The following is a 12,040-nucleotide window of genomic DNA, read 5'->3' on the forward strand; positions in this document are numbered from 1 at the left end:
AGGAAAAGCCCATACAATCTGCCCCAGGACCTCTCAGGCCTCAGGGCTCACCTCTGTACTTAGCCGTCACTCTGCTTCAGTCACACTCATCTCTTACAGGTCAGTCCCAGAACATGCCAACCCCAGCCTTGCCCCAGGACCTTTGCACAAGCTGTTCCTGATGCTTGGATGCCCTTCCCTGGTATCCCCAGGATGCATCACTTCCTTTGAGTCTCTATCCCAAAGTCTTACAGATGTCTTTCCTGACCACACTCTACCCCCTGCTTTACCTTGTGATTTTCCTTCTCAGTTTGTTGTTGCACCCAGGCATTTTATATTTTTATTTATCGTCAGCCTCCCCCATTAGGATGTAAATTCCACGAAGGCAGGGCTTTTGGTTCCTTTGTTTCCTACTGTATCCCAGGCTCCGGCCACTGCCTGGCACACATTAGGTGCTCAATAAATATTTGTTGGATGGATAGACAGATGCCAGTGGGGCAGAAGGGCCGTGTGGATGCCCACGCCTCTTCCAGGGAGTGTGGTGCGTCTCATTTGGCGGTGGCCAAGCCCAGTGTTTGTTCAGGCAGAGCGCCTTGCCTCTGCATCGAAAGGAGAGGTTCTGCCGTGGCATAAAGTGCCCCCATTACAGGCTGCCCCTGGTGACAGCCAAGTGCTGCCACTGTCCCTGGGTGCACGGAGCAGGCCTGTCACAATATTTGTTTAACAGGCGGCAGCGGGCTAAGCCAGGCTGCAAACACAGCGCTGCCAAGAGGGAGCCTCCTGTGTCCGCTGGGCTCCCTCGCGGTGCTAGGGACACGCTGCTGCCCCTGTTCCAGTGTCCGGCCTGACTGCTTGGCTGGGACACAAGTGACCCTCACAGCCCCTGCCTCCCCATCATCCTTCTAGCCCAGGCCCACCTCTGCTCCAGCTCTGACTGCTGTTTGCCTACGCCCCTCTGGAAGACTCTCGACTTGTGGCCCCCGGCCCCCCAAGCAGCCAGCGCTGGGGTGCTCTCCCAGAACTCCCAGCTTCCGAAGGCTTCGGCAAGCATCTGCTGCCACCCAGGGTCCCTTGAGACCCCCGGGCAGGCCCCGCGTCACCTGGCAGCCTCAGACTTCCTGCCTCTTGAGACAGGACAGGGGTGGGTAGGACCCGCTCCGGAGGGGCTCCTGTAGGGCCAGGAGCTGGGAGGCTCAAATCCGGCCATTTGTCTATTTGAATGTGTCTTGCTTGTCCGTCTGCCCGCGTGTCTCACTGTCTTGTCTGGCCATCCGACTGCTCCCCTGTCTGCCTGCCTGGACATCCCTGGGGTCCCAGACCCTGTGCTGGCATCTGGACACAGACCGTCTTGTTGGGTGCCCTGGCAGCCCATTTCACAGATGAGACCCCTGCAGCCCACCGAGGTCGCCCCGTGCTCACCCCAGTGTACTCCTGTGACCCTGTCCACCCAAGTCCCAATTGCTCTCATGGGGTTGGGGGCCTGCCTGCGTGACCCCTGCTCCTGTAGGGCCACGCCTCTTACACAAGCCACCTCCCACAGCCACTCCAGCCTGGCATGACTCCCTCTACCTAGCGCTCCCGCAGATCAGCGAGTCTGAAACACACAATTTAGCACTTAATTATACACTCTGCTCACTAATTATTTTGTGCCTTATCTCCTCAACTCGTGTGAGCTCCGAGAGGCAGAGCCACACTCTTGGGGCCCGTAACAGCCCTCTGAGCAGGCAGGGCTCCTCGCTGCCTGGGCTGGGGCAGGCAGCCACGCCCTGAGCCTAGAACCCCCCCGTGTTGGCACTTAGTGGCCGGGCAGGGGACAGAGGCCGCTCCCCCATTCACGCCGCAAATATTTATCCAGCCCTGTGGGCACAGCAATACACGGGATTTGAAGATGCCCCGTCCCCTGCCCTCCTAGAACTCCGCTGCAAGACAGGCTTAAATAACCCACCCTGGATATATGTGGGGTCTGGAATGGGGGCCTAAGCCCATCCTCTTTCCCTGCTGAGACCTCTCAGCCCGCCAAGCCCACAGTCAAACCAGTGGGGAAGGGGGCATTGATTCTGTCTCCTGACCCACCTAAAATCACCACACCATCACTCCACTATCACCACTCTGGCACCTGGATGGCAGTGGCGGCCTCCCCTGGGCCTCCAACAGTCTGTCCTCCAACAGGTGACCAGAGGAAGCATCCCTTTTCTCTCAAACACGGCTCCACATAGAACCAAGTGCCAGTCTGTGCCCCTCACAGGCCTCACGCTGCTCTGCTGACGACTTTGACTTTCCCCGCCGCTCAGGCCTTTCTTGCTATCCTGCCACGAGTGTGTGTGCGTGCAGAGAGATCTAGAGAGATCGAGGTACATTTAAATTTTTTTAAATGTTTTTATTTATTTTTGAGACAGAGAGACAGGGCATGAGCAGGGGAGGGGCAGAGAGAGAGGGAGACACAGAATCGAAAGCAGGCTCCAGGCTCCGAGCTGTCAGCACAGAGACCGACGCAGGGCTGGAACTCACAGACCATGAGATCATGACCTGAGCCGACGTCAGATGCTTTCACCGACTGAGCCACTCAGGTGCCCGGATCGAGGTAGATTTAATTTGGGGAACTGGCTCACCTGATGGTGGGAGCTGGTGAAGTCTGAAATCTCTAGGGCAGACCAGCGGGCCAGAGACTCCAGGAAGGGTTGATGCTGCAGCCTGAGTCTGAAGGCCATCTGCCCACAGAATTCAGACCTTCGACTGATTGGATGAGGCCCACCCCCGTTCCGGAGGAGAATCTACTTTACTCAAAGTCTATTGACCTCAGTGTTAATCCCATCCAAAAACATACCTTCACGACAACATCTGCATTGGTGTTCGACCACAGCGTGGCTAGCATGGCCTAGTCAAGTTGACGCATGAAGTCAACTGCCGCGGAAGCCTTCCTAGTAATTAAAATAGCACCTGTGAGGGAGACCATGGCAGGCTGTTCAGACCGCAGCTTTGGGGTGAGAGCTTTTTGCCCTCAGGTGCAGAAACCTGCCCCATGGAGGTCACCCCCTTCCTGTGAGTGATTGATGTGGGGGCTCCTCCCAACGCGGGCGGCTCTAAGGGATCGGCTGACTACAGAGCTTCCTGTAAGGTTGGTTGGAGCCACGTCTCCCAGCCGGCTTGTCCCTGCCAGTCCTGCCTCCTCCTCCCCTTTCCTTTCGTCCGAACTAGGAAGTGTGTCCCCCACAAATCAGTGCGTTAAATCCTAACCCCAGGGTGATGGCCGGTGGGGGGCGGGGCCTCAGGGAGGCGATTGTGTCCCGGAGGGAGGAGCCTCAGGAACAGATTCTGCCCTTAGGAAAGGACCCCAGCGAACCCCGCCCCCTTCCCCGCCCCTTCCACCACGGGAGCACAGGGACAGAGGAGGGCCCTCTGTGAACCAGACACGGAGTCTGCTGACACCTTGACGTTGGACTTCTAGCCTCCCCAACTGTGAACTGATGAACCACTAAGACATCATCCACCAGAGCCCTCCCTCCTTAACCCCTGCGTGCTCGTCTCCATTTCAGGGTCCTCTTCCCGCTCCCCGGCTTCACTGCCCGGTGGGGTCTTTCTTCAGCTGCACTGACCTTGGCCTGGTGTTTATCTGATTTGGTTGATGTATACTGTCGGTCTCCTGCCCTGGGGCGGGGGCTCCATGGGGGCGGGGTTGTGCCCCCAGCACCCCTGACACCTGCTGCGGACCATCCACCTCCCGACCGGTGGATAAGCTTGCAGCAGCATCCACTCCAGGCTCTGGTCACCCCAGTCACAGCCAGGCCTGGGTTCCAGGAGCGGGGTGGGCTGTAAGCCTCCCGCAGGGCTGGGTTCCAGGTGCATAAGGGGGCGGCTGGGGGTGCACGGAGGGAGGCCGCTGTGTGAACCGGACTAGGGTGGGTGTGTGACGTGCAAGGAGGCACTCACTCTCCCCCCCCCCCCCCGGGGCCTGGGACCATCCACACAGGGGCCGAAGGACGCTGGGGCCGGTCTCGTTTCCAAAGGGAGTCCCATGACACTCCCCAGTCTCTTCTGCAGTGTGACCTCGTCCTTCCGCTGCCCCCATGCCTGGCCTTGAATCCGGGCTGGCCTTCCGTGGCTCCCTTGCATCCGTAGAATGTGGTGGAACAGCAGGTCCCAGGATTCTACCTCGATTCTTGGAATACTCATTCTCAGGATGCTCCTCTGGGAACCCAGCCACCATGCTGCGTCGAAGCCCAAGCCCCATCCGCACCCAGACTTCCGGTCACCCCAGCCCAGGCTCCAGGCTCGAGAGTGAAGGGGACCCCCCCGTCCGGCCCCTGAGGTTTGAGTCACCAGTAGCCTTCAACCTTCCCAGCTGAGGTCTCAGACATGAAGCACAGGCAGAACACCCCACTGGGCTCTGGCAGGCTTCCTGACCTACAGACTCCCAGTGCTGAATTAAATGGTTGCTGTTGTTTGCTACTAAGTTCCCAGTGGTTTGTTAACACAACAAAGGGTAACTCTGACCCTGCTACCCACACACCCTCCACCCCTGGGCCTGAGGGCTTCTCTGGGCCCGCTTTGAACACTCAGGGAGCCTGGAGGCCTGGAGGGCCCCGGGATGGTTGCAGGAGGGTAGCCTGTCCACACCTCCAGTGGCTGAGGCGGAGGAAAAGGCCTGCAGGATTTGGGGAGAGATTTGGGCTTTGGACTCCACCATGACCCAGGCCTGGCCTGCCCTGACTGTGTCACTTGGGCCAGAGTCCTTCCCTCACCAAATCCCTGCACGGGGATCAGCAGGCCCAGAACACGGGGAGCCCACCAGGCACCTGTAGGCAGCTGGGGTGACATGTTTTGTTTATGCACTGGCCGCAGCGGGTGCGGCCACCTCTGCGCAGAGGTGGGTTTAGTGGGGAGGGCAGACTGTGTCCCCAGGAGCGCAACTTCTAAGACTTTCTGCTCCTTCCAGGGAGAGAAGCGCTCCCTGTCCTACCCCTCCTTTGCTCTTGAATTCCCTTCCTCTTCTCTCCAATTCCTCCCCTGTCACCTGGACGTCCCTGCCCCGGCCTCCCGCTGCCCCCCTGGATCTTCCCTTGCCTCCGGACCCTGTCTGCACACAGACACCATCACAGCTTAAACGCCTCACAGCTGACCCTGCTGTGTCTCTGGCTGCCACTCCTCAGACTCCTTTTCCCTCTGAGAGAAGGTCAGGGCGCCCAGTCAAGGTCACCGGTGACCTGGCCTGCCCTGCCGCTCTCCCTGCTTCGGATCCCTCCACCCCTGTGAAATTTCATGCTGCTAGAAAGCTGGCTAAGACTTGACATGGAGGTGGCAGACCCCACCTCAACCAGCGCTCAAGGTCAACAGCACCTGCAACCAACCATCGGCCATTCAGGTAGCAGGCACCCCCCGATGTGAGGTGATGAGAAGGCACCCACCTCTGTGGTGTTCTCCCCCCAAACCCACAGCTCTTGTGTAATCCTGAGAAAGCCACGGACATCCCGCAGAGTAACTGAGCAGTGTTCTTCATAAGGGTCAAAGTCATGAAGGACAAGGGACGACAGAAGAGCTGTCCCAGAGTGGGGGACATGAGAAGACCAGCTGACCAGGTGCGATACGGAGCCTGGACTGGGCGTGAGTGGGTAAGCTGGTCAACACTCTTGACCAACGTCTATTTCTTAGTGATGAAAAACACACCCTGGTTGTGTAGTGAGTTAACAGCAGGAGAAGCTGCGGGAGGGTATTTGAGAACTCCATTTCATCTTTGCGATTCTTCGGCGAATCTAAAATAATTTCAAGATGAAACATTAAAAAACTTCAGACGCCTGAAAATTCTGTATTGTGTCTCTTATTAAAACTGTCATGCGCGCTCAGTGTAATGATTCCAATCAGAGGAGAGGCACGGCCACGACCCTCCCCTGCAGAGGGGAGCCCGGTCTGACGTCCGTCCCTCCGGCTTTCGTGCACACGTTAACGTATATTATTCTCATTACTTTGTTTTCATCACAAGGGGGATTTAAAGCACGCTCTGTCCTGCCACCTGTGTTTTCACCTGTTACTCCCCCGGGACGTCTGCCAGGTCAGGACGGGCGCTCACGGTCACGGATGCAAACCCACACTGCCAATGGACTTCTCCGTGAGTTTGTAATTTCTGTGCTCGGCCCCTCGTCAGCGCCGATTAGACAGGCCCCGTGTTTACCTAGTGACGTGCTCGTTCCAGGAGTGAAAGAAAGTGCCAGCATTATTTTGGCCTAAGCGCACGCCTGTCTCAAATTCAGTCCACATGTCCCTTGCAGGGAACTTCTTCAGCTCCTTGGTCGTTTTGTTGGGGTTAGTTTCATTAAAACCCGAGACCGGAATCCGCAGATCCACTTACCCTGGCAGTGCGCTGAAGGAGCATGAAGCTGTGTGCGTGTGTCCCCTGCTCTGTGGGTCTCCCGTCTCCTGCGACATCTGGGGCTTGCAGGGCCACAGGAAGGTGATATGTCACCTTTCGTCAGATGTAGGGAGAGGCTGGTTATAGTCCTTTTTTTTTTTTTTTTTTTTTTTTAAGAAGCATCCATTCAAAATACAAGTTCTAGCATTCTCTTCTCACACCCTGTAGGTATGCATAGAAGTTCTAGCTTATTTCTGCAGCTATCTGCTACGGCTTGACCTGCACCGAGTTTGGTGCTCCATTTGGGGGATGCCTGACCCCAACTTTGACCAGGCTAAAGTGTCCCCTAGCCTCTAGGTAACGGCTTGCTCCCCCAGGAGGCCGCGCCTGGTCTCCCAGGCCGCGCCCCTCCCAGTCTGGTCCCATAGCCACCACCCTCCCTTAGGACAAGGCGGTGACCAGAATAGAGGTCAGAGGGCGTGAGGGAAAGGCCCTGGTCCCTATGCCTACACTGCCGGGCACAAGGCTTGTGCCAAAGGAACGGAGGAAGAGTTTAAATGTGCAGGGAAGGCAGAGGTGGTGGTCCCCGGGGAAGAGAGGAGTGACACAGGTCGGGCAAGGGGGAGTCCGGGGTTGGCTTGGGCACATGTCCCAGACCCTGCGATGAGGCCAGCCCCATGTCAGTGAGGGCCCCCCCCTCCACCCCCGGAGCTGGAACCCTGGAACCTCTGTGCGTGTTGCTCCTCTCTCCTCTACCCTACAGACACCAGGCACATGACCCTACACCAGCCGTGTGGCCATGCAGCTCAAATCCGTCCCTCTCCATTCCTCTCTGCCCCCACCTGCAGTGTCCCCTCTGGACTTTCCTACAGATCTCACACCACTTGCCTGCCTGGGTTCTTCCATGGCTCCCACTGCATTTGGAATAAAGCAAAATCCTGACCAGGCGCGAGGCTCACCTGCTGATCCCATTTTCACCTCGGCCCTGCCGTTCTCCCCTCATTTGTTCCTTGTGCCCTGGTCTCTGCTCGAACCATCTTTGTCCCCAGGACCCTGACATGTGCGTGGAACCTCCCCACCTCTGCCACATCCACCCTTGCTCGAAGGTCATCTCCTCAGGCCACCACCCCCCAAACTACATCAAGGCCTCCTGTGTTATAAGCATGATGTGTTCGCTTTCCACTAAATTGTGGATGTCACCGGGCAGGGCAAGTAGCTTTCCTCCCACAGCTGTGTCTCCAAGCATCCAGTGAGTATTCATTCAAGGCACACATAAGTGAACAGACGGGGCGTAGTGAGCAGCTGGCTGGTGACACCTAGGCAAGGCCCTGCGTTTGGGCTGAAGGTGGCCTCTGCAGTTGGGGACGCCCTCGGAGGTCCAGGGTGGGCTGGGGGGTGGGGTGACAAGTGTGTCCCGAGAGCATGACAGTGTCCCGGGTTTCCCTCCCCTGGGGGGCGGCTCCCTTTGTGTCTCCAGCCCTGGCCAGGGGGCCAAGGGAAGGCCCACCGCCTCCCTGCCTTCCGCTCACGTGTGTGCGTCCAGGAGTAGGGCAGCCCTACCTGTATGCCTGCGTGGATCAGCCCCGCTGTGGCGGGCGGTGAGCTTTGCGTCTGTCTGGATCTGCGTGGGGCGGGGGCGGGGGTGTTTGTGTGTGAGCGTGTGATTGTTTTGGTTCGCTTTGACGGGCGTGGGTGTGATCCTACAGGGGGGCCGCCGGGTGCCTCTGTGGGGGCACGTCTGTGCTCATCTGAGCCTGCCTGCCGTGGGGCGGGTGTGTCCCCAAGCGCCGGCAGGGCTGGGTGGGGGTGGTTTGTGCGCCCCTGGAGCGTCTGGATATTCGGGGACCCCTGCCAGGGGGCCCACCGGACCCTGCTCTGCCCCGCCATCTTCCTCTTCTCTGCAGTTCCCGTCACCTAGCAACCGGGGGACTCCAGTTGGCCGGCGGGGGCGGGGGGGGGGGGTTCTCAAAGACAAAGACAGTGTCTCTGGAAGGAAGGGCTGTGCTGGGAGGAGGAGGGTCTCTAGACTCTGCTCAGAGTCGAGACTTGGGCCCGCCCGAGGGCTGCCTCCACCAGCTCATCCCGCGTCACCGGAGAGCCCTCTCTTGGTGGCCCCTCCCCCCTCCCCCTTCCTCCTGGGGCTGGCACAGCCGCTGGTCCCACACGCGGCCCCCACCCTCCAGGGAGCCTTGTGTGGGCCTCTGCTGGGCGGGATGTGAGGACAAGATGGGCACGGACGCCGGGCACACGGTCTGGTGGCTCTCGGCTCCACAGACTGAGGCCTGGCACTGAGCGTGTGCTGGTGAGCGCAAGCCCACCGAGGAGCTGGGCAAGTGGCTCTGGACGCAGACAGGCGGACATCCATAGCCGCTCCTCCGGGGATGTGCTTCCCTTCCCCAGAAGCCAGAGGCAGAGGGCATTCACCTGCGGCTTCGGGGTGAAGGCCTGGCGATCCTGGGGGACAGGAAAAAGAAGAGCTCCCCATGCCTCCCAGTGGCTCTCAAGGTCCCGTGAGACCCGCTCTCTTCCGGGGATGCCAGCCTCCTCTCCGGTGCGCTCCATTCCCTCGCTCCAGCCAGGATGGCTGACAGGCCACACCGATTCTTCCTCAGGGCCTTTGCACGGCTCTTCCTTTTGCCTGCACATGCTTCCTCCAGGGCTCCATGGAGCTCGCTCCACCATTCGGGGTCTCGCTCAGCCGCAACGGCTTTGGTAAGGCCTGCCCATCTAAGGCGGCTCCCCTCCCAACAACCTGCATCCTTCCCCTACTTTATTCTACCTAGTGCTTCTCCCTCTCAAAGGTGACCCTATTTACTAAGCTAGTGATAAAATAAAAATTATTCATAAATAATAATAATAAAGGGCAAGGCAGTTTTATTTAGCGCTTACTAGGTGCCAAACATGCACTGTTCAAGCACTTGATGCATTTTAACTCTGTTACCCAAGGAGTAACTGTGTGACATAGGAGAAATTATCATCTCCTCTTTATCCCTGAGGACACTGAGGCAGAGGGAGCATGGCCACAAAGGGGCTGTCCTTTTGGTTTGCTGTTGTGTCCTTGGCACCTGTGCATGGGAGGGGCCCAGGGAATATTCTAGGGAGAAAAGATCGTGGCAGAGGAATACAGGGCCTCCCACCCCCCAGGGAAGGGGCCCACCGCCTCTCTGTCTAAGGCTGTTGGTGTAGCATTGCTGGTGAGGGTCTCTAGCTGCTTCGTGGATCAGACCTTGAAGAGAGACTGCCAACCTCTGGCTTTGGAGATGGGACCACACAGAAGCCTCCCCATCTTGCTCTGCTGAAAACAGTTGGACCCTGGAGAGAGCACTCAGTCGTGCACTCAAGAGAAAAAGGATCAGACCCCTGCTTTCTCCAATGTTGGTTTCGGGTGGTGCAGAGAAAGCTGACCAAGCCCCCGTCCTCAAAGGGCTCGCCATCTCAGGAAGACAGAAGGTTGGCCGGCCATCTGGATTGCGGTGGCATCCACTGGGGATCTTGTCTTTTATCCACAGTTGGCAGTGTCCTGTACGGGACGTGGGTAGAGCCAGATTCCAGGGTGTGTGTGGGTCTGTCACAGGCAGCCCGTCTCTGCCTGATAATCAAAACTGTAGCATGCGACAGAGACACACGGCAACATTGATCTCAGGTTGGTGATGCCTGAAGGTACAATGTTCATGGATGTCTTTGGCCTCCTGCTTACGATAAAAGTTAACATTGTGGTACTTTTGTGGCCCACAGCTTGCTCCCAGCATGCTGAACAAACCACCAAGCCACCCATCTCCCATTGTGAGTCCTGGCCGGGGAGGGCTTGCAGAGGAGGTGACATTCGCTCTGCATGTGCAGGGACAAGACCTCAGACACAGCTGAGATCCCCGTGAATCCCTTGACCATCTCTGAGCACCCGTTCCCCGGCTCCCTTGGGCTTTGCATTCTAGCAGCCTCACTCGTCACCCTTCTTGTGAAGGTTTCTCTAGAGCCACTGGAGCTGTTCTGCCACTTTGAGCAGAGAGTGACAAAGGCCCCCAGGTGACCCTCAGCCAGTGGCGATGGGTGCGGTAGTAGGAAAGCCTGGCTCCCTTGCTTCTGGCGTAGCAGACACTGGAGCCCTGGCTCTACACTTTGCTTGCTTCCTCACCTGCTATGTTTCATGCTCCCCATGCCCTTACTCATGTGCTTAAATGCTTTTTCCAATGGAGCGCCTGCGTGGCTCAGTTGGTGAAGCATCCGACTTCGGCTCAGGTCATGACCTCACACTTCACGGGTTCGAGCCCCACTGTGCTGTGTGACAGCTGACAGCTCAGAGCCTGGAGCCTGCTTCTGATTCTCTCTCTTTCTCTCTCTCTCTCTCTCTGCCCCTCCTCTACTTGTGCTCTGTCTCTCTCTCTCAAAAATAAACAAACATTAAAAACAAAACAAAACAAAAAAACGCTTCCTCAGAATCTGACCAGAGACAGACAGGGGAAGGGCACGGGGAATAGCATTCTGAGCAGAAGGAGAACAGAAGCGAGGCAAGGAGAGGACGTGGAATTGCCTTGGAGGGGGCACAAGGGGTGGCAGGAAATGAAGCTAGATGGGGAGGGATGTCCTTGAGTTCCCAGCAGAAGGGTGAAGGGCACACAGGAACCTTCATGGTCCCATGCAAGGGGAGTGGTGCCATCAGATTTGTGCTTTTCCAGAGTTCCCACCCCGGTGCAGGCTGTGTGCACACACACCATGTCAGGATTATTCAGGCAACGTACCCCTTTCCCTCCCAAGCAGAAAAGGATTTACTACGAGGAGGGAGGGGCTTACAAATCATCAGAAGGACTAGAGGATCAACAGCTAGGGATCTCGTGGGTACTGACAGCTTTCTGAGAATTGGGGGGTTGCTGTTGTATCTCAGGTTGGGAAATTGCAGAAAATTGCTGAAGATGCCAGATGCTTTTTTTTTTTTTTTTTTGGTACTCAGTATTTATGGAATGAATAAGTGAATACACACATGCTTTCATATACATCTGTGCCACACGAACCAATTTTTTCCAACTTAATAGTGTTTCATTACAGATTGACAAAATAATAACACAAAGAGCATCTTCATGGCTAAGTTTTTTTTTTAACCTGAATACAAATCTTGGGGCTCTCCTGATTGTTATCTATACGAATACATGTGGATGCAGTCAAAGTACAGAAAGTGATTTTGCACTTTAATCTTTTCTTAACTTTTTGTTTCGAAATATATCTAGAGAAGAGAGTTGCCACCGTCCTATAAAGAGATCCCTGGTACTCCTCACTCAGTTTCCCCAATGGCAACATCTTCTGTTATTACACCCAGAAATTGACATTGCGAGGTTGCTTGTGCCTAGTTTTACTTCCTTTATCACAAGTCCATTCGTGTAAGTCCACAGTGATTGAGATACAGAACCGTCCCTTGCCACAAAGATCCCCCTCATGCTGTCCCTTATGGTTGTAACCACCCACTCCCTCCACGATTTTTAACCCTGGCAACCACTAATTTGATCCCCGTCTCCAGTTTTGTCACCTCACACATTTTATCGAAATGGCATTCCCTAGCATGTGAACTTTTGAGATTGGCTTTCCCCACCCAGCCCAATGCCCTTGAAATCCTCCCGAGCTGTCACAGGTATTAATGGTTTGTTCCTTTTTATTGCTGGTCCCGGTATGCCACAGTTTGCTTAAGCATTCACCTGTGCTGGTCGTAGGACGTTTGGATTCTTTCCACGTTGG

The 12,040-nt window shown here is 56.5% G+C and overlaps 1 long non-coding RNA gene across 1 annotated transcript in view; it reads left to right on the top strand.

The window, feature by feature from the left end:
• The first annotated feature begins 8,291 nt into the window (after positions 1 to 8,291).
• LOC125930984 (uncharacterized) overlaps positions 8,292 to 12,040 on the top strand; it is a 6,983-nt gene continuing 3,234 nt past the window's right edge. The window contains exon 1 of the long non-coding RNA XR_007460329.1: positions 8,292 to 9,031. This is a non-coding gene — a long non-coding RNA (uncharacterized LOC125930984). The remainder of the gene's footprint in view (positions 9,032 to 12,040) is intronic.

Source organism: Panthera uncia, chromosome A2, assembly GCF_023721935.1.
Source record: "Panthera uncia isolate 11264 chromosome A2, Puncia_PCG_1.0, whole genome shotgun sequence".
In the NCBI taxonomy this organism is placed as follows: Eukaryota; Metazoa; Chordata; class Mammalia; order Carnivora; family Felidae; genus Panthera; species Panthera uncia.